Source organism: Magnolia sinica, chromosome 19 (genome assembly GCF_029962835.1).
Source record: "Magnolia sinica isolate HGM2019 chromosome 19, MsV1, whole genome shotgun sequence".
Taxonomy (NCBI): domain Eukaryota; kingdom Viridiplantae; phylum Streptophyta; class Magnoliopsida; order Magnoliales; family Magnoliaceae; genus Magnolia; species Magnolia sinica.
Window position 1 is genome coordinate 20,621,325 of NC_080591.1, and position 22,304 is coordinate 20,643,628.

At 38.7% G+C, this 22,304-nt stretch overlaps 1 non-coding gene across 1 annotated transcript; it reads left to right on the top strand.

Moving 5' to 3' along the window:
• The first annotated feature begins 677 nt into the window (after nt 1-677).
• Nucleotides 678-779, top strand: LOC131235926 (small nucleolar RNA Z266). Its single transcript, XR_009166439.1, has one exon. It is a non-coding gene; the product is annotated as a small nucleolar RNA Z266 (small nucleolar RNA).
• Nucleotides 780-22,304: the final 21,525 nt, after the last annotated feature.

A 22,304-nucleotide genomic window follows, 5' to 3' on the forward strand; every position in this document is an offset into this window, starting at 1 on the left:
GCATTAAACACCCTTGTTTTGGTGTATGTGATTTTTCACATGGTCCTCTTTCTTTTGTTTTGATTTTTTTTTTTAATTTTTCTCATTTGTATTTTTTCTTTCCTTGAATTTCTTGTAAGTTTATTCCCTCGTTTTGGCGTATGTGATTCTGACACGGTCCTCTCTTCTTTGCTTTGTGGGGTTTTTTCTCTTGAATTTCTTGCTCTATACACCCTTGTTTTGGTGTATATTAATCTCACATCTTTTTTTTGCTTTGATTTTTTTTTTTTGGGGGGGTTTTTTTTTTCTTCTTATTCTGGCTAACTATACACCTGTTGTTGGTGTATAAGCATGTTGGTTTAAAGCATAGCCCTTAAGATCGCCTTCCCTTTTCTTTCTATGGAAGCGTTTTGAGTCATTGCTATGCAATATTGATTTTAAGGTCCTTAGAGTTTCTCTTTGGAACCTTTTTTCATCTTTTTGTTATACTTATGATGCATTTCTATAGTCACCTAAATCCTTTTTTTATATCCTAAGATAATTAGCTTATGCTTTTCAATCTCTGGTGATTTTAATTTAGGAATTTTTCTGACAATTTTCTTTGAAATGCATCATCTCATAAAGATGGAAGATTTCTTTTTCTTTTTCTCTTTTGTAACTTTTAATTTCATTTCAGTGTATTTTTAATTTCAAATGTAAGTGTGGCAAGAGTGATGAATCAATTAGATGTGTGAAAAGGGAAATTTCCTCAATATGAACGAATTTTTTGAGGCATTTACTAATATTCTGACTTGCCCACTACAATTTCCTGGTTGGTGTTGGGAGGATTTATCTGGACCATTGGTCTGATGGGCCATACTATATATTGGGCGATTCCCAAAAACTCAGATTTTTGAGTTTTCAACTCTGTCATTGGTTAAAAACCCCCGAATTTCATTTTAAATGATAATCTGAACTGTTCATATCTTAGTCCTGGATAATCCAGCTCATGCCATTGTAAACATTTGGTGAACGGCTGAGTGTGTACCAAGAATACTTAATGGCTCATATTCAAGCCATGGTTCAAAGGTCAGGATCATCTAAAGAAGCATACGATGATAAGGCTATAGCTTCTATACGGTGGTTTTGAGAATATGAACGGTACAGATCTTAGGATGCAATCCGGCATAGTGATAAATCATGGTTTCCAAATGGGTTTGTTTGGGGACTGTGGTCTGTTGATCTAAACCGTTAATCTGATGGGCCACCCTGCAGATGGGTGATGGCCAAAAATCTCCAAATTTGGGACACATCCTAACTATTCAACCAATGGTCTTGAAAAGGAGCGGTTGAAAAAAAGACCTGCTGCCCTCTCTAATGGAACATTAGGAAATGGCCCCATTGTAGATTTACCGTCCAATGGACCGTTAATCCAACTGATATGGATGACAAATGGCCCAAAATAAATTTTAATCAGATGGATCTTAGGCATCTGATTAGTTTCCCTAAAAGACGGTTAAAACAGAAATTTTGTTAATGGCTTAAAAGAAATACTCCGGTGCTCTTAGTAGCAACGCCTCATTTAGACAGTTGAATCAATCAATCTGAACCGTTCATTGTCTACCAGGAAAAAAATCAGTTGTCAGATGATACAATCTGTATTTGATGTGGCCTTGTTTTCTATTCTTTGTAAACAATCCTGATCGTCCATATGTAAGTCCATTGATCTGACGGTTAAACTTTATCAGATGACTGGATGTGTTTTCATGGTAGCACGTGAAATGTGGTTTGGATCTATGAACAGTCGAGATCAATTGATTGGACTGTCAAAGGGGAAATCGGATTGCCTACTTAGTTACTCAGTACGCTATTATCGTACTGTGGTTTATCCGGCTGATGATTTCCACCGTTGAAACCTTTCTAGGCCCACAGTGATGTTTATTTATCATCCAACCTGTTCATGATATCACAAAAACATGGATGAAGGGAAAAAACAAATACAAGCTTAATCCAAAACTTCAGTGGTTTTCAACTGTATATGTTCAATTCTCACTGTTTCCCGTGGTGTGGTCCATTTGATCTTTTGATATATTTCATTTTTGGGCGTAAGCCATAAATTTATCTGGCAATATGAATGGAAGGAGTGGATAAAATATATAAATCAAGATGGACCCCACAGAGTTTACTCCGTAGGCTAAGCTTACTGAGTTACTCACTGCGCAATCCGCTTCCGTCGAAGGGTTTCAATGCAACTAGGAGCACTAGATTTAGAGAGAAGTGATGGCCATGATTGTAATGCTTGATCCCACTAAATGGAGGGTCCTGATTGTGCATGATCTATCCTCTATGATGCATCTGACCGGCGCATCACCGAGAGAATTTATAAGGGGCCACTGTATGAAAGCTACGGACTAAAATGACCACTGTAGACAAAACCTTTTATCCAGCGGTTTTTATGAAGAAATACAAACTTAAGTTACCAACTTAGACTAGCACGTGCGGACAGTGAATTTGAGGACGATACTACCCCTCCTTTCACGGAAACGGATTGGGTACTCCCCCGCCACCAGCCGATGGTCGGTGGTCTGTGGGCCCCACCATGATGTATGCTTTTCATCCATGCCGTCCATATATTTTTCCACATCATTTTATGATATGAGACGAAAAATGAGGTGTATGCAAATCTCAATTGTACCACATTACAGGAAACAGTGTTGAATGAGCGTCAACCATTAGAAACCTTCAGGGGTCCCACTGTGATGTTTGTTAGATATTCTCCCTGTCTAAGTTCATTCATAGGGTTTCATAGGGTTACAAAGACCTGGATGAAGAGGAAAAACAAATTTCATAATGATCCAAAACTTCTGTAACCCTAAAAGGGTTTCAATGGTAGACGTTCAATTCCCCACTGCCTTTTACAGTGTGGTCCACTTGATAGTTAGATCTATCTTATTTTTTGTCTCAAGCCTTAATATGAGCTCGCCAAATAGATGGACGGTTTGGATATAACACAGACCTCATGATGGGACTCACAAAAGCAACACAACCAAAAAAAAAAAAAAAAGAAGACTGGCAATGGCTATAGCTACGGTTATAATCCGTAGCCATAGATAACAGCAAATTCCCGCAGCTCGTTGTCCTGATCGGCGATAACTGCAGATTACCCTGGATCTATGGCTACGGGTTATAACCGTAGCTATAACCGTATCCCTATGCCCCTTCCTTTTTTTTTTTTTTTTTTTTTTTTTTTACATGGAGAATTTTATTCTACCTACATTTTTCTCTAACACATATTTATATAAATATGTATATATAAGCATATAAAGAATTTTATTCTACCTACATTTTTCTCTCACACATATTTATATGAAATGCATGGAAATGACCGTGAAATGAAACGAAATCGTCGGAATTGACCGTGAAGTGCATGGTAATGACCGTGAAGTAAAGTGAATTGACCATGAAGTAGAGGCAATTGACAGTGAAATGCATGGAAATGACCATGAAGTGAAGGGGAATCATCGTAATTAGCTGTGAAATGCATGGAATTTAAGTGTAGGGAGTACTTAAATTTGATCTAATGTACAATGTAATGGGTAAGGAACTGCTTACAATGCCTAAACTCGTTTCACCTACTGTCTACTAAGTGTCTTCGCAATGTCATTTCAACTAAGAAAAATTATAGTAAAATTCAAATCCTAAGTTGCTAAAAAGTTCATTAGAGGTCAAGTTCAAGGAACGTTCTTGTTTAGTCTAATATACATCATAGCAGTTTGTTTGTTCTCCCATAATTTCTAAGTTTAGTTCTAAGTTCAAACGATCATTCTAAAAGTTTTTAATGGGGACCTAGGTTTTGTTCCTAGGTTTCATAGTTATGTAGGCAATCTCCTAGAGAACTTAAAATATTGAGTCTCTATCTTCTCAAATGTCATAATTCCAAAGTGATTCCAACCAAGTTTAAATGGCTATTCTAATGATTTCAAGGGAACCTAAGTTTCATTTCTACGTTCAAACAACTAAATCTGAAATTTCCTAAGGGTCCTAAACTTTTACGTCTCTAGGTTCGCAATTTTCCTTCTTCTGAGGGAATTCTATATAGGTTCAATTAGCTATTCTAGTAACTGGAGCAGCATGTGGCTTACATTGAGCACCCGGTAAAGCTCATATGTCATGGGTGGATGTTATGCATCATGGCATCATGGTATCCACGTACATCCCTTAAATATTGGCCAGATTGCTCTTTAAATTGTACATATTATCAAATCATGATATTAAACATCAACACATGAATTTAACATGGATTCTTATAATTCCTCTAAGCTCAAATGACGGCCCACAAACGTGTCATATCAATCTCAAATATGGTTAAGCAATTTGGAATATTTAAAAGTTCATTCAACATTCAACAAATATTCCACATTGTATGGTTTATAAGACAAAATAAAATGTAATTTGATAGTTCATGTCATATCTACTAGAAATATACCTATATTTAAGCAATCACAAATGTACCATAAGGGGATACAAGGCTAAATTCTCTACACATGGTTAATTAGAATTAGAATAATAGGAATTTAAGCATTACATCATATACGTTAATACTAAATATCAAGCACTTAATAAATTTGAGTGAGCTTCGAATAAAATGGAATAAACCCTAACTAAAATTAAGCGCGGCAAACATGAAAATGATCAAGGAAAACATGAAAATTTAGCGACACAACCTATAAATTGAACAAGGCAAACTACAAATTCAGCGACACAACCTATAAATTGAATGAGGCAAACTAGATATTCAATGAGGGAAAAGTGAAAGTTCAGCGAGACAAGCTAGAAATTGGGTGAGGCAAACTAGAAATTGAACGAGGGAAAAATGAAATCGATCGAGGGAAGTTCGAATTTGAACGATGCAAAAGAGATAATTAAGCAAGGGAAGCTTGGAAATTTATCAACGCAACCTAGATTTTGAATGAGGCAAACTAGAAATTTAGCGAGGGAAGAGGGAAAATTAAGCAAGGTAAAGTATATATTGAGCGAGGCAAACTGACATTTGAGCGAGGAAAGCTAAAATTGAGCATGGCAAATTAAAAATTGAGCATGGCAAACTAGAAATTGAGCAACGCAAACATGAAATTGAGTGAGACAAGAATGAAATTCATTGAGGCAAACATGAAATTTATCAATGCAAACATTAAATTGAGTTAGCCTAGCATGAGATTGAGCTAGGCAAACATTAAATTGAGCAATTCTACCATGAAATTGAGTTGGGCTTTCCACACATTCCAAATAGAACCTGACAACTCAATGACAAGAAACAATCTTGAACCAGGAAGTTTCTATTCACATGGAACATAAACTGTGCCTAATTGTTGGGTTTATGCAAACAACTATAGAGTATGGGAGGGTTTCATATAGCCGTACACATATCCAAGCCCAGGCGGTTGTACATAAAGGAAGTAACTGATTGTGTTTTTGGAGTCATTAAGTTGGTTTCTCTTATTAAATTTTCTTTCCTTCATAATGGATGGATTAGTTTGAGAGCCGATAGGATTTACTTTTTATAGATATGTATTAGATAAAAATGTATGTAGAATAAAATTCTCCATGTAAAATATATATATATATATATATATACCATAGGGATACGGTTATAGCTACGGTTATAATCCGTAGCCATAGATCGTTGAACGTGATAGCAAGTTGGGGTGGAATCGCGGAATCCGCGATTGATCTCCAATCAGAACAGAGACCTGCGGTGGAATCGCAGGATCCGCGATTGATCACCGATTGTATCGCTACGAATTATAACCATAGCTATATCCGTATCTCTTTTTTTGCCATAGAGAATTTTATTCTACCTACACATATTTATATAAATATGTATATATAAGCATATAAATAAAAATTTTATCTCTTTTTTCTTCATTTCTTTCTTTAATCATATAACAAGAATATCTTCTAAACCAAAAATAGTTACTTGATGTATCATATATGATTTTATGGCTGAAAGTTAGGCAGGTTCAACCCGACCAACATGTGATCGACCTGACATTAGGTTGGGCTTGGACAGGATGTTATGGGAGTTGGTCTTGCGGTTGGGCCATACAAACACCAACCAGATAAAACTTGAGTTGGGCTCGGTTTGAGGTCTCGGGTTGCCTAACCCAACACGAACCCGACTAATATATAAGTTCCTTATAAAGTAATTTATAATTGAGTGCAGATCATTTGTGTTGAAGGCAAAGGAAATTTCAATGTTGACTGCTTTTATTGGTCCACATCATTTTTGGTGACTCATCTCACATGTAGACTCCTACATGTCAATATCACATCTGGGGACAATATATACATTGGCTTCCCATTCCAAAGTAAAATGAGAAACGGAATCGCTGGGATTGATCGTGAAATGTATAGAAATGACCTTGAAAATCTTTGAACTAGGCGTTATTTTAAAAATCCAAACATGATGGGACTTTGAAAATCTTAGAATTTTAGATAAAACAAAAAATCAGAACATGATGGGACCCACGACAAGAACACATCATTATGGGCTATTGTGCTAAGCTCATAATGAGCGGGCCAAACTGGAAATTGAGCGGGCCAAACTGAAAATTGAGCGGGCAAACATAGAAATGAGCAGGACAAACTAGAATTTTAGCGGGCCAAATTGGAAATTGAGCAGGACAAACTGGAAATTGAGCGGGCCAAACTGAAAATTGAGCGGGACAAACTGAAAATTGAGCGGGCCGAACTTGAAATTGAGCGAGCCAAACTGAAAATTGAACGGGCAAACATGGAAATGAGCGGGACAAACTAGAATTTCAGCTGGCCAAATTGGAAATTGAGTGGGACAAACTGGAAATTGAGCAGGCCAAACTGAAAATTGAGTAGGACAAACTGAAAATTGAGCGGGCCAAACTGAAAATTGAGCAGGACAAACTGGAAATTGAGTGGCCAAACTGAAAATTGAGTAGGACAAACTAGAAATTGAGCGGGCCAAACTGAAAATTGAGCAGGACAAACTGGAAATTAAGCGGGCCAAACTAGAAATTGAGCAGGATAAACTTAAAATTGAGCGGGACAAACTGGAAATTGAGTGGGCCAAACTGGAAATTGAGCGGGATAAACTGGAAATTGAGCGGGCAGATGAAGAACATGACTGATGCACTCCCCATTCTCTTCCATGCCACTGGAGACAGCACTGCACTTGAAGGGAAGAATTGGTCCGTTAGAGTGGATGAATCTACGCCGAAGCAACACAATGGTTATGACTGCGGCATATTCGTAATGAAATTCATCGACATTGTGTAGCGGTCTCACCTTGGTAAGAACAGACATGCAAAAATTCACCGCCAATTGGAGGAAGTCAATAGCATATGATTGCTTGTCTCTAGTCCATAAATGATATTTGTCCAAGGCATGGGAGGAATTTTGGAAAGATATATTATACGGAGTATTAATTTCATTGTTGAATATACTTTGTACATTGTTGTCTCGCTCATGTACCATTATATGTTATATACATTATATTATACACATTGTTGAATATACATTGTATGAGATTTATAGTAATCTCGGAGTACAGAAAATTTCCATGTCTGTGCATTTTAGTCCAAGTTCCTTCTCAATTTCCAGTTTGTCCCGCTCAATTTCCAGTTTCACCAGCTCAATTTCCAGTTTGGCCTGCTCAATTTCCAGTTTGGCCCACTCAATTTCCAGTTTTGCCTGCTCAATTTCTAGTTTCGCCCACTCAATTTCCAGTTTGTCCCGCTCAATTTCCAGTTCATGTTCCCCTCAATTTCTACTTTTCGAAATTCCTCCATGCTACAAGTTCTCCAGATGCAAATAACTGAAAAATGATGAAAACATGTCATTTGACATAAATCACTATGCATGCTTCAAAAAATCAGTATAGTGCAAGGTTTCTGTCTACACAAATCATTATCAAAGCCAGGTATTGTTGTCGGTCGCAGAATTTGTTCAGGCGTTGTCTTTATCTATTTCCAGAGTGTAAAACACATCTAATAAGTCTAAAGTAGAAAACATACCTCTGTCTGTGTAATGTGCTTATTGGAACGAACATGGAATGGCCAGGAATGACCGTGAAATGCATGGAAATGACCGTGAAGTGAAGTGAATTGACCATGAAATGCATGGAAATGACCATGAAGTGAAGGGAATTGACCGTGAAATGCTTGGAAATGACCGTGAATCAACATGGAATAGTCGGGAATGACCGTGAAATGCACGGGTGAGTCACAGGTTGGTCGGGTTGAACCCGTCTAACTTTCAGCCCTAAAATCATACATGGTACGTCAAGTAACAAATTTTGGTTTAGAAGATATTCTTGTTATAGGAATAAAGAATTTCTATTCACATGGAACATAAACTGTGCCTTATTGTTGGGTTTATGCAAACAACCATAGAGTATGAGAGGGTTTCATACAGCCGTACACATATCGAAGCCCATGCGGTTGTACATAGAGGAAGTAGCTGATTGGGTTTTTGGAGTCATTAAGTTGGTTTCTCTTATTAAATTTTCTTTCCTTCATGATGGATGGATTAGTTTGAGGGCTGATAGGATTAACTTTTTATAGATATGTGTTAGATAAAAATGTATGTAGAATAAAATTCTCCATGTAAAAAAAAAAAAAAAAAATTTAAAAATACCATAGGGATACGGCTATAGCTACGATTATAATCCGTAGCCATAGATTGTTGAACGTGACAGCAAGTTGGGGTGGAATCGCAGAATTCACGATTGATCTCCGATCATAACAGAGACCTGCGGTGGAATCGCGGGATCTACGATTGATCGCCGAGTCTATCACTACGAATTATAATCATAGCTATATCCGTATCTCTTTTTTTTCCATAGAGAATTTTATTCTACCTACACATTTATATAAATATGTATATATAAGCATATAAATAAAAAAAATTATCTCTTTTTTCTTCATTTCTTCCTTTAATCATATAACAAGAATATCTTCTAAACCAAAATTAGTTACTTGACGTATCATATATGATTTTTATGGCTGAAAGTTGGGCGGGTTCAACCCGACCAACATGTGATCGACCCGACATTAGGTTGGGCTTGGACAGGATGTTATGGGAGTTGGTCTTGCGGTTGGGCCATACAAACACCAACCCGATAAAACTTGGGTTGGGCTCAGGTTGAGGTCTCGGGTTGCCTGACCCAACACGAACCCGACTAATGTATAAGTTCCTTATAAAGCAATTTATAATCGAGTGCAGATCATTTGTGTTGAAGGTAAAGGAAATTTCAATGCCGACTGCTTTTATTGGTCCACATCATTTTCGGTGACTCATCTCACATGTAGACTCCTACATGTCAATATCACATCTGGGGACAATATATACATTGACTTCCCATTCCAAAGTGAAATGAGAAACGGAGTCGCTGGGATTGATCGTGAAATGCTTAGAAATGACCTTGAAAATCTTTGAACTGGGGGTTATTTTAAAAATCCAAACATAATGGGACCTTGAAAATCTTAGAATTTTGGATAAAACAAAAAATCAGAACATGATGGGACCCACGACAAGAACACATCATTATGGGCTATTGTGCTAAGCTTATAATGAGCGGGCCAAACTAAAAATTGAGCGGGCAAACATGAAAATGAGAGGGACAAACTAGAATTTTAGCGGGCCAAATTGGAAATTGAGCGGGACAAACTGGAAATTGAGCGAGCCAAACTAAAAATTAAGCGGGCCAAACTGGAAATTGAGCAGGCAAACATAGAAATGAGCGGGACAAACTAGAATTTCAGCAGGCCAAACTGAAAATTGAGCGAGACAAACTGGAAATTAAGCGGGCCAAACTGAAAATTGAGCAGGACAAACTGGAAATTGAGCGGGCCAAATTGGAAATTGAGCGGGCAAACATGAAAATGAGCAGGACAAACTAGAATTTCAGCAAGCCAAATTGGAAATTGAGCGGGACAAACTAGAAATTGAGCAGGCCAAACTGAAAATTGAGCAGGACAAACTGGAAATTGAGGGGGCCAAACTGGAAATTGAGCGGGATAAACTGAAAATTGAGCAGGACAAACTGAAAATTGAGCGGGCCAAACTGAAAATTGAGCGGGATAAATTAGAAATTGAGCAGGCCAAACTGAAAATTGAGTGGGCAAACATGGAAATGAACGGGACAAACTAGAATTTCAGTGGGTCAAATTGGAAATTGAGCGGAACAAACTGGAAATTGAGCGGGACAAACTGAAAATTGAGCGGCCAAACTCGAAATTGAGCGGGCCAAACTCGAAATTGAGTGGGCAAAACGTTACAGTGCTGAGTTGTAGTTAATGAGTAACAGGCAGTGCAGTAATGTGATTGTTCTAGTGTGCTTCCCATATCCACCGATTCATCCTTTTTCTTGTTACACTATTCTTTTTTCTTATATAGGTGCAAATTCTACCAAAGAAAGGAGCTGCTGTACAGGCCATTTATATCTCAAATTATCATGCCTTAATCTTTTGTAACTTTTTCTCGGTTCTATCACATGGTTTATTGGAATGTTCTTTTGCCATTTTCCCATATATGTTGGCTTCACTTAGTTGACTTTCTTAACCAAATGTACCTTTTTTTTGTGTTTCTTTTCTTTTCTGCTCAATTTTTCTATTTTTTAACATTACTCTTAATTTCCTTTGTTCCATTGTCATCTTTGTATCATCGTGTAATTGTCCAGTCTGAGTTTTATGCTCAAGTGCTCCTAGTAACTTGGTTTTACACAGTTCATTTTGAACAGGGCTCCTTATGCTTGTGTCGAAGACTCAGACTATCATATCAGTACCGATTCGTTATATGTACTCAAGTAATTTTGCGCTGTGTAGAATGAGGAGCAGTACGAGTAATGAGGAAGATTGTAATTTATACATGCGGACAAGACATGCATATAAGGGTACCCCTTCATATCAAACTCACGACATGTACATGAAAGCGAGCTGAGCTTGACTTTATCATTATAATCTCCCACGACGTAGTACTCATCTCGAGAAATTGGATGACAGTGAACATCTCGCGCCTTCTGTATAAGATCCTTCAACTGTTGCTCTGCCCATGGAACAAAATTTAGTACCTTATGATTACAAGATAAATGCATGTGGATTAAAGCATAATTTCTTATTGAATGTGACACAATTGATCTTCACTCACTCCAAGTCAGCAATGTTACATGATAAGCATTTGAAAATAGTCACTCCAATAGAACTGTAAGGCATCACAGCAAAGGAGTCGTTAGGCCACTGTATCCCTGGAATTGAAACCCATTGTATGAGTTGAATAAAAAAACATTGTCTTGATAGTAAAAGAACCTGGCTTTGGGGAGACCAAATTGTTAATTTAAAGGATTACGTACAGCTAAGTAGCTAACACATGTTAGCCATGTAAGAGAAAATTCACCAATTTGGTGTCATTGAAGCTGGAGGATAAAAAGAGGAAATGCAAAATTTTCAAACTCAGCCCTCCTGCAAGTCTTAACTGCCCTCGCTCAATTCACCAGTTTGGTTTCCTCGTTGATTTTCCACGTTGCCTCGCTCAATTCCTAGGTTGCTTTGCTCAATTCCTAGGTTGCCTCACTCAATTTATAGGTTGCCTCGTTGAATTTCTAGCTTCCCTCGCTCAAATTCTAGCTTCCCTTGCTCAATTTCTAACTTCCCTCGCTCAATTCCTAGGTTGCCTCACTCAAATCCTAGCTTTTCTCGCTGAATTTCTACGTTGCCTCGCTCATTTCATAAGTTCCCTCGCTCAATTCCTACGTTGCCTCGCTCAAATCCTAGGTTGCCTCGCTCAATTTCTAGGTTCCCTCGCACAATTTGTAGCTTCCCTCGCTTAAATCCTAGGTTGCCTCGCTGAATTTCTAGGTTCCCTCGCTCAAATTCTAGCTTCCCTCGCTCAATTTCTAACTTCCCTCGCTCAATTCCTAGGTTGCCTCGCTCAAATCCTAGGTTTCCTCGCTGAATTTCTACCTTGCCTCACTCAATTTATAGTTCCCTCGCTCAATTTCTAGCTTACCTCGCTCAAATCCTAGGTTGCCTCGTTGAATTTCTAGGTTCCCTCGCTCAAATTCTAGCTTCCCTCGCTGAATTTCTAACTTCCCTCGCTCAATTCCTAGGTTGCCTCGCTCAAATCCTATGTTTCCTCGCTGAATTTCTACCTTGCCTCGCTCAATTTCTAGTTTCCCTCGCTCAAATCCTAGGCTGACTCGTTGAATTTCTAGGTTCCCTCACTCAAATTCTAGCTTCCCTCGCTTAATTTCTAACTTCCCTTGCTCAATTCCTAGGTTGCCTAACTCAAATCGTAGGTTCCCTCGCTCAATTTCTAGGTTGCCTCACTTAATTTCTAGATTCCCTCGCTGAACTCCTACCTTACCTCGCTCAATTTCTAGGTTCCCTCGCTCAACTCCTACCTTGTCCTGCTCAATTTTCAATTTGCCCACTTAATTTCATGTTTGCCCAGCTCAATTTCTAGTTTAACCGCGAAGTGATTGAAATTGATCGCGAAATGAATGAAATGTATTTTCAACCATCGACCTGATGGAATCTTGGAAAATAACTAGGTTGGTTGGCTAAAGTAGCTTCTCCTACCCCAAAATCATATGTGGTACATCAAGTAACTAATTTTAGTTTAGAAGATATTCTTGTTAAATGAATAAAGAAAGAAATGGGAAAAAAAAAAAAAGAGAGAGAAAAAAAATTTTATATGCATATATATACATATTTATATAAATATGTATTAGAGAAAAATGTAGGTAGAATAAAGTTCTCCATGTAAAAAATAAAAATAAAAAGAGAAAAAAGTGCATAGCATTACAGTTATGCTACGGTTATAATCCGTAGCCATAGGCCCAACTTTCAGCCCTAAAATCATATATGGTATGTCAAGTAACAAATTTTGGTTTAGAAGATATTAATGTTATATGAATAAAGAAAGAAATGAAAAAAGGAGAGAAAAAATATTTTATATGCTTATATATACATGTTTATATAAATATGTGTTAGTGATAAATGTAGGTAGAATAAAATTCTCTATGTAAAAATTTTTTTCAAGAAGTACGGATATACGGATATAGCTACGGTTATAATCCGTAGCGATAGGCCTTTTGTTTGAATCAACTGATTCAAACAAAAGGTGTATGGCTACAGATTATCACCGCAGCTATAGCCGTGTACCAGCCGCCACAATTTGTTTTTTTTTTTTTTTTTGTTTGCTGTGGAATTTTAGTTGCTTTTATGAGTCCCATCACGAGGTCATTGTTATATCCAATAAGACAGATCTAACTATCCAGTGGACTACACTGTAAAAGGCAGTGGGGAATTGAACGTCTACCATTGAAACCCTTTTAGGGGTCACAGAAGTTTTGGATTATTATGAAATTTGCCTTTGTGAGCTTATGAATAGATTGAATGGAAAATAAATGTTATGGTGGGCCCTACAAAATTTTTAACGGTGAAAATCAATTTCGCCGCTGCTCTTTGTGGTGTCGTCCCGTTGATCTTTGGATATGATTTTATTTTTTTTTTGGATAATGCTCCGAAATGATCTCAAAATATGGATGAACGTTGTGGATATAATAAATACATAGCTGTGGGGCCAGGTAACTTTTGATCTCTTTTAAGCCGTTCGTACAACTCTCAGTTGGAGGAGCGTCAGCGCTCGTCTTCGCAGTGAAAAGGAGGGGTAGTTTCGTCCTCAAAGTCGCTGTCCGCGCGTGCTAGTCTAAGTTGGTAACTTAAGTTTGTATTCGTTCATAAAAACCGCTGGATAAAAGGTTTTGTCTACAGTGGTCATTTTCTCGTTTAAAAGACCAGCACTGTTCCATATTTGAGCACATGGGTGGGTTGCTTTATGATGGGACTCGCGTTGGTACTTTGTGGCCCCACATGATGTATATGTTTTATCCATGCCATTCATCCATTTTGCTAGCTCATTTTAGTACATGAGCCCCAAAAGTGAAGCAGATGCAAATCTCAGGTGGACCACAACACAGGAAACAATAGTGATTGAATACTCACCATTAAAAATGCCTACTGGAATGTTTATTTACTATCAGGGAAAATAAATATCATCTTGATCTAAAACTTTTGCAGCCCAGTAAGTTTTCAATGGTGGGTGTTTTATATGGTGTGGTCCACATGAGATTTGGATCTTCATGGATCTGTCGTGCCCTGAAATGAACCGGCAAAATCGACAAACGGCGTGGACAAAACACGTACATGAGGCCCCACAGCTTTTCCAGTAGCTCACTCGTGCTTTGTACTACACTACGCAATCCGAGTGAGGGGTCGTAGTCACAGTGGGTCCCACCTGATACATTGTATGATGGATGCAGAACTCTCTTTAAAGGCGTGCTACTCCTGATATTCTAGATGGGTCCCTCTAGGCCATCTGCTTTTCATCCTGGCCCTCTGTGAAGCCAGTGGTTAGGATCATTGGATCAAAATGATTTTTAGAAAGGAATGGACAATTGAAGGTGTGGAACCTATGTTATGGCATTATTCATAGCGTGGCTTGGACCGTCCATTTAGAAGGGACAGGCGATTATTAACGGTGGAATTCACGTGAATAGATGCTGAAATGAATTCCAAAAATTGTTTTTGTACTATCGATATGGACCGCCCATTTTCTTAGCCATTGATTGGATTGCTGGGATCATTCAATCAAAATGATTTTTCTTAGGGATGAGCAATCAGGGATGGGACCCACATGATGGATGTATGGCATTCCATTTCATTGTGTGATATATATCAACATGGCCTTCTATTTTTGTATGACCAGTGTGCCACATTTGTAGCATGATCAATACAGCCCTCCATATTCCTGTGCATTTATTGGAAGATTAGTATCATCCAATCAAAGCAATTTTTAAAAAAGGGATGGGCAATTAAAGGTGTGATCACATGAGCCTATAAGTTAATTACTGAACCATTTATTTAATTATTGGACCATTTGTTGTATGAAAATACGGACCTTAGATCTTTCTGAGCATTGAATGGACAGTACAGATCAGTGGTGAGTTTCTAGAGTGGCAATAAGGGCAGGAATCACATGATGGAGTGGCCTGAATAGTATCCACCGTTCATTTTCTAACCATTGAATGGACTGTTAGGATTATTCGATAAAAGTGACTCTTGACCATGACAGCAATCAAGGAAAGAAGACGTGGTGGACGATGTCATTGAATTACAGTTAAAATCCTCTCAAAAAGTTAATTTTAGTAATGATAGCGATTAAGGATGATACCGAGGAAGGGTTTAGATGGGAGCTGGTGGAACCCTTACTGTGATGTATGGGACTACAACCACGCCGTTCATCCGTAGGACATGATCCAAAAAATGAAGCAATATGTAGATAACCCATAATCAAAACACGATAACTTGATTTTGATAACTTTGGTAGGCCCTTAATTCAAGCAGGTACATATGGCTAAATTAGTCGTAGATAGAAACCAACGGCTTGAATTGAGTCAGGGTTAGCCTAGCACCATGTTAAGTGCTAACTTTTTTTTCCAAAAACGATGGTGCCACCGTTGTCTTTGGCAAAAGAAAAAAATAATAATAATAACAGTTGTACACTCAATTTTTGTGAGATTTTGTCAAATATACTGCATGAACTGGACCAATCAATGTACTCGGGCGCAATCCAACTCTGGCCCGAGTCGTGTGTTGGACCAATCAACTACTCACATTTTAGTTTGGTTTACACGAACCTGCCTTTCGGAATGAACCCACGGTTGGATAAATTAACTACTCACCTTTTGGTTCGCATTACAGGAGCGTATCTTTCAAACGAACCTAAGGTTTAGGTGATGAGTTGGAGTATGATGAACGTTCTAGTTCAGGTTGCACAAGCCTAGTTTATGTGACGAAGGTATGGCTTCCTCAAATCTCATCTACAGGGCCATCCGAAAATGCCTATAAAAGGAGGTGTTTGCCTTAAGAGTCTTAAGGAGTAAGAGGTCCATAGGCAAGAGAAAACTCGAAAGAGTAACAAACGAAAGTTCAAGAGAGCGACGAGAGAAAGCTCTAGAGAGCCAGCGAAAAAGAGTGAAGAGCGTTCTGAGATAAAGAGCGATCTATCTGCAATTTAGAGATAGAGATAAAAACTCCATCTCTTTTGATCTCTTCTATTCTTTCTTTTCTCTCGATTTCTTTTCATCTCTCAGTCTTTCTATTCTATTTCAATTTCAAAGCCAAAGACATATTCTCAATTTATCATTTTTCATTCTTTACATTCTAACCCCGTTACTTTGAACACCTAATGCAGTAGGCTCTGCTCTGACATCACATAAAGATGCTCTACAGTCGTCTCTCATGAAGATCTTATGTATCAGAATACATGACTTCAAGGAATAACCGAAAACTCTGTGTTTCTTTTCTTTTCAATATTTCCATCGGAAAAACTTTTTTCCCATTTCCATTCCATTTTTATTTTATTTTTTTATAGTTTAGATATCTAAATCTTAGAATTTTATTGGAAGTCCTTAAAATCTCCTTTAAAAGCGTACAGCTTGACGAAATAGAGACCGTCTTTGACACAGGTGGTAAAAGGGTGCCTAACATCTTCCTTTTTCATAATTGAGGCCCATACCTGAAATCCACAACACAAATCTATCCAAGAGTCACTCAAGTCAGGCATTCTTCGGTTTTCCTGATATTTAGGCAATTTTAAAGATTTTAGCCAATCATAAATTCTTGAGCCTTCATTTTGACTAGTAGTGAATCTAATTAATACATGGAGATGAGTACATTGCATGAGATTTATGAGTGGTATACATATAATATTATGCTTCTCTTCTCTACCCCTCCGCGAGGTTCAGGTGTGGAGGTCTTAACTATGGGTTTCATTGGATCTGTATAGACTTTAGATCTGGGCCTTCATATGCTACCCACCATATCAACCAAGCACTTAAAATCATTATCATTCTCATTGCAACCCCTCTGCGAGGTTCGGGTATGGAGGTCTTATCTATGAGTTTCATTGGATATAGATAGACTTTGGATCTAGGCCTTCACTTGCTATCGCCCGTATCATTTGAGCATACGATATTCCTACATCTATCACCATGTATGTGTGTCCATCATTCGAGTCATGTAACCATCAGATAGTCCAACCCAGTAGGACAACCAAGGAGAAAATCTTATGCCACCATCCACAGAATGACAACTCTACTAGGAAGCGCTAGCCATTAGCCGACGCCCGACTCGAAACGTTGGGTTGTATACTTTTTGGGATTTCTTTTAACTTCTTATCTTTATTAATATTACAACATTCCAATTCCATAATGGTTCATTTACTTTCTAGCAATTATCTAACGTTCCAGTTTCATACTAGTCCATTTACTTTCCAGCTCTCTAGTGAATATTGGTTCATTTACTTTCTTGCTTATATCTTCCATTCTAATGTAAATTGGTTCCTTTTACTTCCTCACAAACATTCTTCATTCCAGTAAATACTAGTCTCATTTACATTTCTGCTTGTACATGCCACACTATACTTTCTCTTGTAATTACAAAAATAAAAATAAAAATAAAAAATCACTTACATGTCCACCACCTAGCACACATGTACCAGAACTTTACCCGAACTTGTTCACCGACAACCATGTTAGTCTAAGGAAACAATCTAGATCTCTCCTAGAGTCTCCCAGTGGCAAACCCCTCAACTTGTAGCTACTCCTTCAATAACTGACCTAGCCCTCAACATGAATAAGCTAGAAAACCTCATGACCCGCTTTCTTCAAAGTGGAGGCACCCCATCAAACCAAAGCATGCTGGCATAACTGTCGATCACTCCAATTAGTAGGCCAATTCAAAGCCCGACTTTGTATATGGCTAATCAATTCTAGCATTCTCCCCCTAACAGGAGCCAACCTCATTCCAATCAACCACAACATGTACATTCTAGTATTCAGCATCATTCCGTTGTAAGGATTTCTTGGCATATTCCTTCTCCCCTCCCAATTCCAATTCAAGACACTCCCTCTAATGAGAGCAACAAGCAAGTCTCTCCTCCGAGTGAGGAGGAAGCGATACACACACCACATGGGGCAAACCCTTTCCAGTCAAGCCCCTCTGAAATTGATCAGCTCCAGGAACATTTCGATGAGCAAGTAGGGGCCATGAAAAATGACCTCCAACAGTAATGTGGGATAAAACTATCATCCACCTAATTCAGGGATACCCGCAAATTTCGAATTCCCAAAGTTTCAATGATATGAATTTATGGGATGTCCCACCATCCACCTGAAAGCATTTTACGGTGAACTAAATGTCGTAATAGGGGATGATAGATTTTGATTCGACTATTTCAAGAGTCCTGAGAGGCGACACGCTTAGTTGGTATACATCGCTTGAACGTTACAAAGTTAGGACTTTGGAAGACTTGTCCCAAGCATTCATTGATCGTTTTGAATACAATCTAAATGTAACACCTGGAAGGGAAGATCTTGCTACTCTAAGACAAAGGGATAATGAGTCTTTGTCGGCTTGTGTTGGACGATGGTAGGCTAAGGCCACCAAAATGAAAACACCCATCGATAAGGAAGTGTAGATCTCCATGATTGTCCACTAGACAGACCTAAGTATATTTAGATATCTCGTCTCGTATCTGGATGCTAACTTCACTCAACTAATCTGCGATGGGGAGTAAGTCGAAACTGAAATAAGGGCTGAAACAAACTCCCCCGAGCCCCATCAAGCAGCCCCAAAAAAAGGGGATCAAGTGGATGAAGAACCCTTCGAATATAAGCCTATCAAATACGAGCCTACCAAATACAAGAGCAATGATGGTGATATCCTCGTCCCCTATCCAATAGAAGATAACGATCTTATCACCTTTACGTAGGGCACACCATTCACCGCTCAGCAAGGACAAAACCAATAGTTATAGAGATGGAACGTACAATACTCCAATCAAAATTAGCAAATGCTAGTACAGAGGCAACTTCTTTTCCCACTATAGCCTAGGCCCCTACTAAACCCACTACCGCCAAACTATAACAAAAACGAGCATTGTGCATTCCATTAGTCCAAGGGGCATGTGGCGAACTATTGTTTTATATTACAACACGCGATTTAAAATTTGATTGACGAAAGAAATTTTTCAATCATGACCATGGACGTGGCTGCTAACAACATACTTTAGAATCCCCTTCTGCAACATCAAGCCCCAACACGTCAGGCATCCCTACCATCAATCACGTTCAGGAAAGGTCCAATTTCCATCTAATCTAGTCCACCCATTCCATCAACTCCCTTCTGAAGTTTGTAACACTCATCTAATGACAGGGGGTACCATCCCACTCAATGCCCCCTCCAATCTTGGTCCTCCAGGGAAAGGTCCCTGAGACAAGTTTCTCCCCATCATCAAGCTCCATCCAGACGCAAACCAATTAGTCATTGGTCCTTTAAGGAGAGTCCTTAGAACCACCATGTTCCCCATCTTCTAGTACCACCCAGACAGGGGCCAATCAGTCATCACTCCTTCAGGAAAAGATCCACCAATCAGCATTTGCCACCGCTCCCTAATACAGTCTAACGTGGTCCAATCAATTGCTCGTCCTTCAAGAAAGGACACCGGAGTCAAATTGACCACCACATATCTCAGTTGAGTCAAAACACCATGCTAACCAACCAACTTTTTGCCAAGCTTGGGATTCAGCCCCCTCTTTAGGTCCTCTGACATGCAGCGAGTACGTGATCCTCTAAGGAAAGAGCCTCGTAAGTCACTTTAATCCATTGGCCTTCGTCTCTCATGGTCCTTAAGCCCTAGCTTCCTAATCATCAGTCATAGACATACAACAATCTAAAAATGACACCAAACAATAATTTTGAACCACAAACTATGAATTGCTTTTCATTTACATGTCCTATCAGATCAAATTAGGTTTTTTCTCATGCCAAGAACCAAAATTTATATTTTCAGCTCAAATACCAAGGCTCGACCAAATTCGTTGATGTTCGAGAAAATTTAGGCTGGACCAGATCGAGATATCAACCTACTTCAAATTCAAGGCTATGACAACAAGGTCCAACAAGAGAAGAAGGCCAAGGGGAGGAAATAAATCCCTTCACCTACCCACCAATCAAACACATTAGTGCAATGATCATTTATCCCAATGACAAGCCGGACTATGCCCTAAAAAACCAATTGAATGGGCCACCCTTTACGAAACTGACCGATGAGGGCCTGGACAAGGGGCTGCAATTACCTTTCATTAACTGTACTACCGTCCACATGTCATCCAAGTTGCACATGCCTAAGGAGCTCCAATGCGTCAGGGTGTACCCAAATGCCACCACATCTGCCACTTACTTAAAGCCCATCGTAATGCTTGGGCATAATGGCGAAGGTCCGCCTACTACAATCTTTGGCCTTGCCTCCGAAGGGGAGGGAGCGTATGGCATCAATCAATTCATTGTTCCCACAACGGCCAAATAAGCCAATCAATCCTCTCAAGGTGTCAGTCACAATAACGGCAGCCCCTGATTCACAGTGTCGTCCTACTCAAGGTCCATTAAAATTTCAAAGGCCAAAAAAATTTTAAAAAAAATTTAAATCTCAAAAAAGACAATATTAAAAATAAATAAATAAATAAAATTCAACAAAATTAGCAACAAAGTATCAAGCCTGTCTGATGATCAAAATGAATTTGAAGTCAACTTTGACAATTTCGATCATGAAGTAGTGGAAATCAGGGACTTTTATGGGAAATGATGATCCCTACTCCCAAACTATATGACCTCCTCAAAAAGTTAAATCCAAAGGTCTATGTTGTTATTGACGATTTTGAAATCATGAACCGGGGGGGGGGGGGCTAAGAATAAGCAAAGGAAGAATGAATTCTCGGAGCCGTGATTGTCAAATTTTGTCTTTCCTCATGCCTGAACTCAACCAAACACAGCTCTCTGCCTACAAGTCAAGTTATCACATCATAGCCACCCTTGATACGCAAACATCAAGCCATAACCAAAGGCCCAAACGCACCTTGAAGATAATACACACAAATCATCGCCAATAAGACCAACTCATGTTTCACAGTGACATTTTATAAGGATGAATCTTTCAACTAGGTCTTGTTACTATAGGTAGACGAAACAAAGGCAGTGAAATCCATCTCCAAAGTCCATAAAGAAGTTTGCGATCTACGCATGAATGAACACATGATGACTAAAGAAAATCTTACGACAAGAATACTAATGGATGACTATGGAATCATATTATTGCCAGGATGTCAAAAAATACTTCAAATGCCAATAGCACGTAAATCACATCAATGAGCTCGCTTTTGAGCTTTACAACCTGTCAATATCATGCCCATTCTCAAAGTGAGGTATCAACATCATTAGGTAAAGTGAGCCTGAAAGCATTAGCGATCGCAAGTTCATCCTCACAATAGTCGGTTACTTCACTAACTACAACTCATCACCATGAAAAATGGGACACCCTTCATATACTAAAGTCAAAGGACTTCTTCAAAGAAAAGTGGCTATGAGCTTGCTACAATTGACTACATCAAGCAGACAAAAGTACATACAAGTGTTGGGTCATTCCCTGATCTGCCAAAGAAAAATCGCGAGAACCCCGACAAGCAAATTTTAACCAAAGGCTTCAAAATAAGGGAGCATAGTAGCTAAAAAAATAGTCTTACCTCCTCAACTACTCAATCATAGGGGCAAGTTCAAACACATTTGAGGTGTAGTGTGCACTTTGTTAAAGAAGTTCTTTCAAGAGGCGTTTCCTGGCTTAGCAATTTGAAGGGTAAAGACTTTTTTTTGTTCATGAGGATTTTTTCGGGAGGGAATGGTGGAATTATTCTCAAAGTGAGGTATCGACATCATTAGGTAAAGTGAGCCTGAAAGCATTAGCGATCGCAAGTTCATCCTCACAATAGTCGGCTACTTAACTAACTGCAACTCATCACCATGAAAAATGGGACACCCTTCATATACCTAAAGTCAAAGGACTTCTTCAAAGAAAAGTGGCTATGAGCTTGCTACAATTGACTACATTAAGCAAACAAATGTACATACAAGTGTTGGGTCATTCCCTGAGCTGCCAAAGAAAAATCGCGAGAACCCCGACAAACAAATTTCAACCAAATGCTTCAAAATAAGGGAGCATAATAGCAAAAAAAATAGTCTTACCTCCTCAACTACTCAATCATAGGGGCAAGTTCAAACACATTTGAGGCGTAGTGTGCAATTTGTTAAAGAAGTTCTTTCAAGAGGTGTTTCCCGCCTTAGCAATTTGAAGGGTAAAGACTTTTCGAAGCCAGACAACGTCAACCACATCAAAATCTATCACGAGTAGCGAGTACG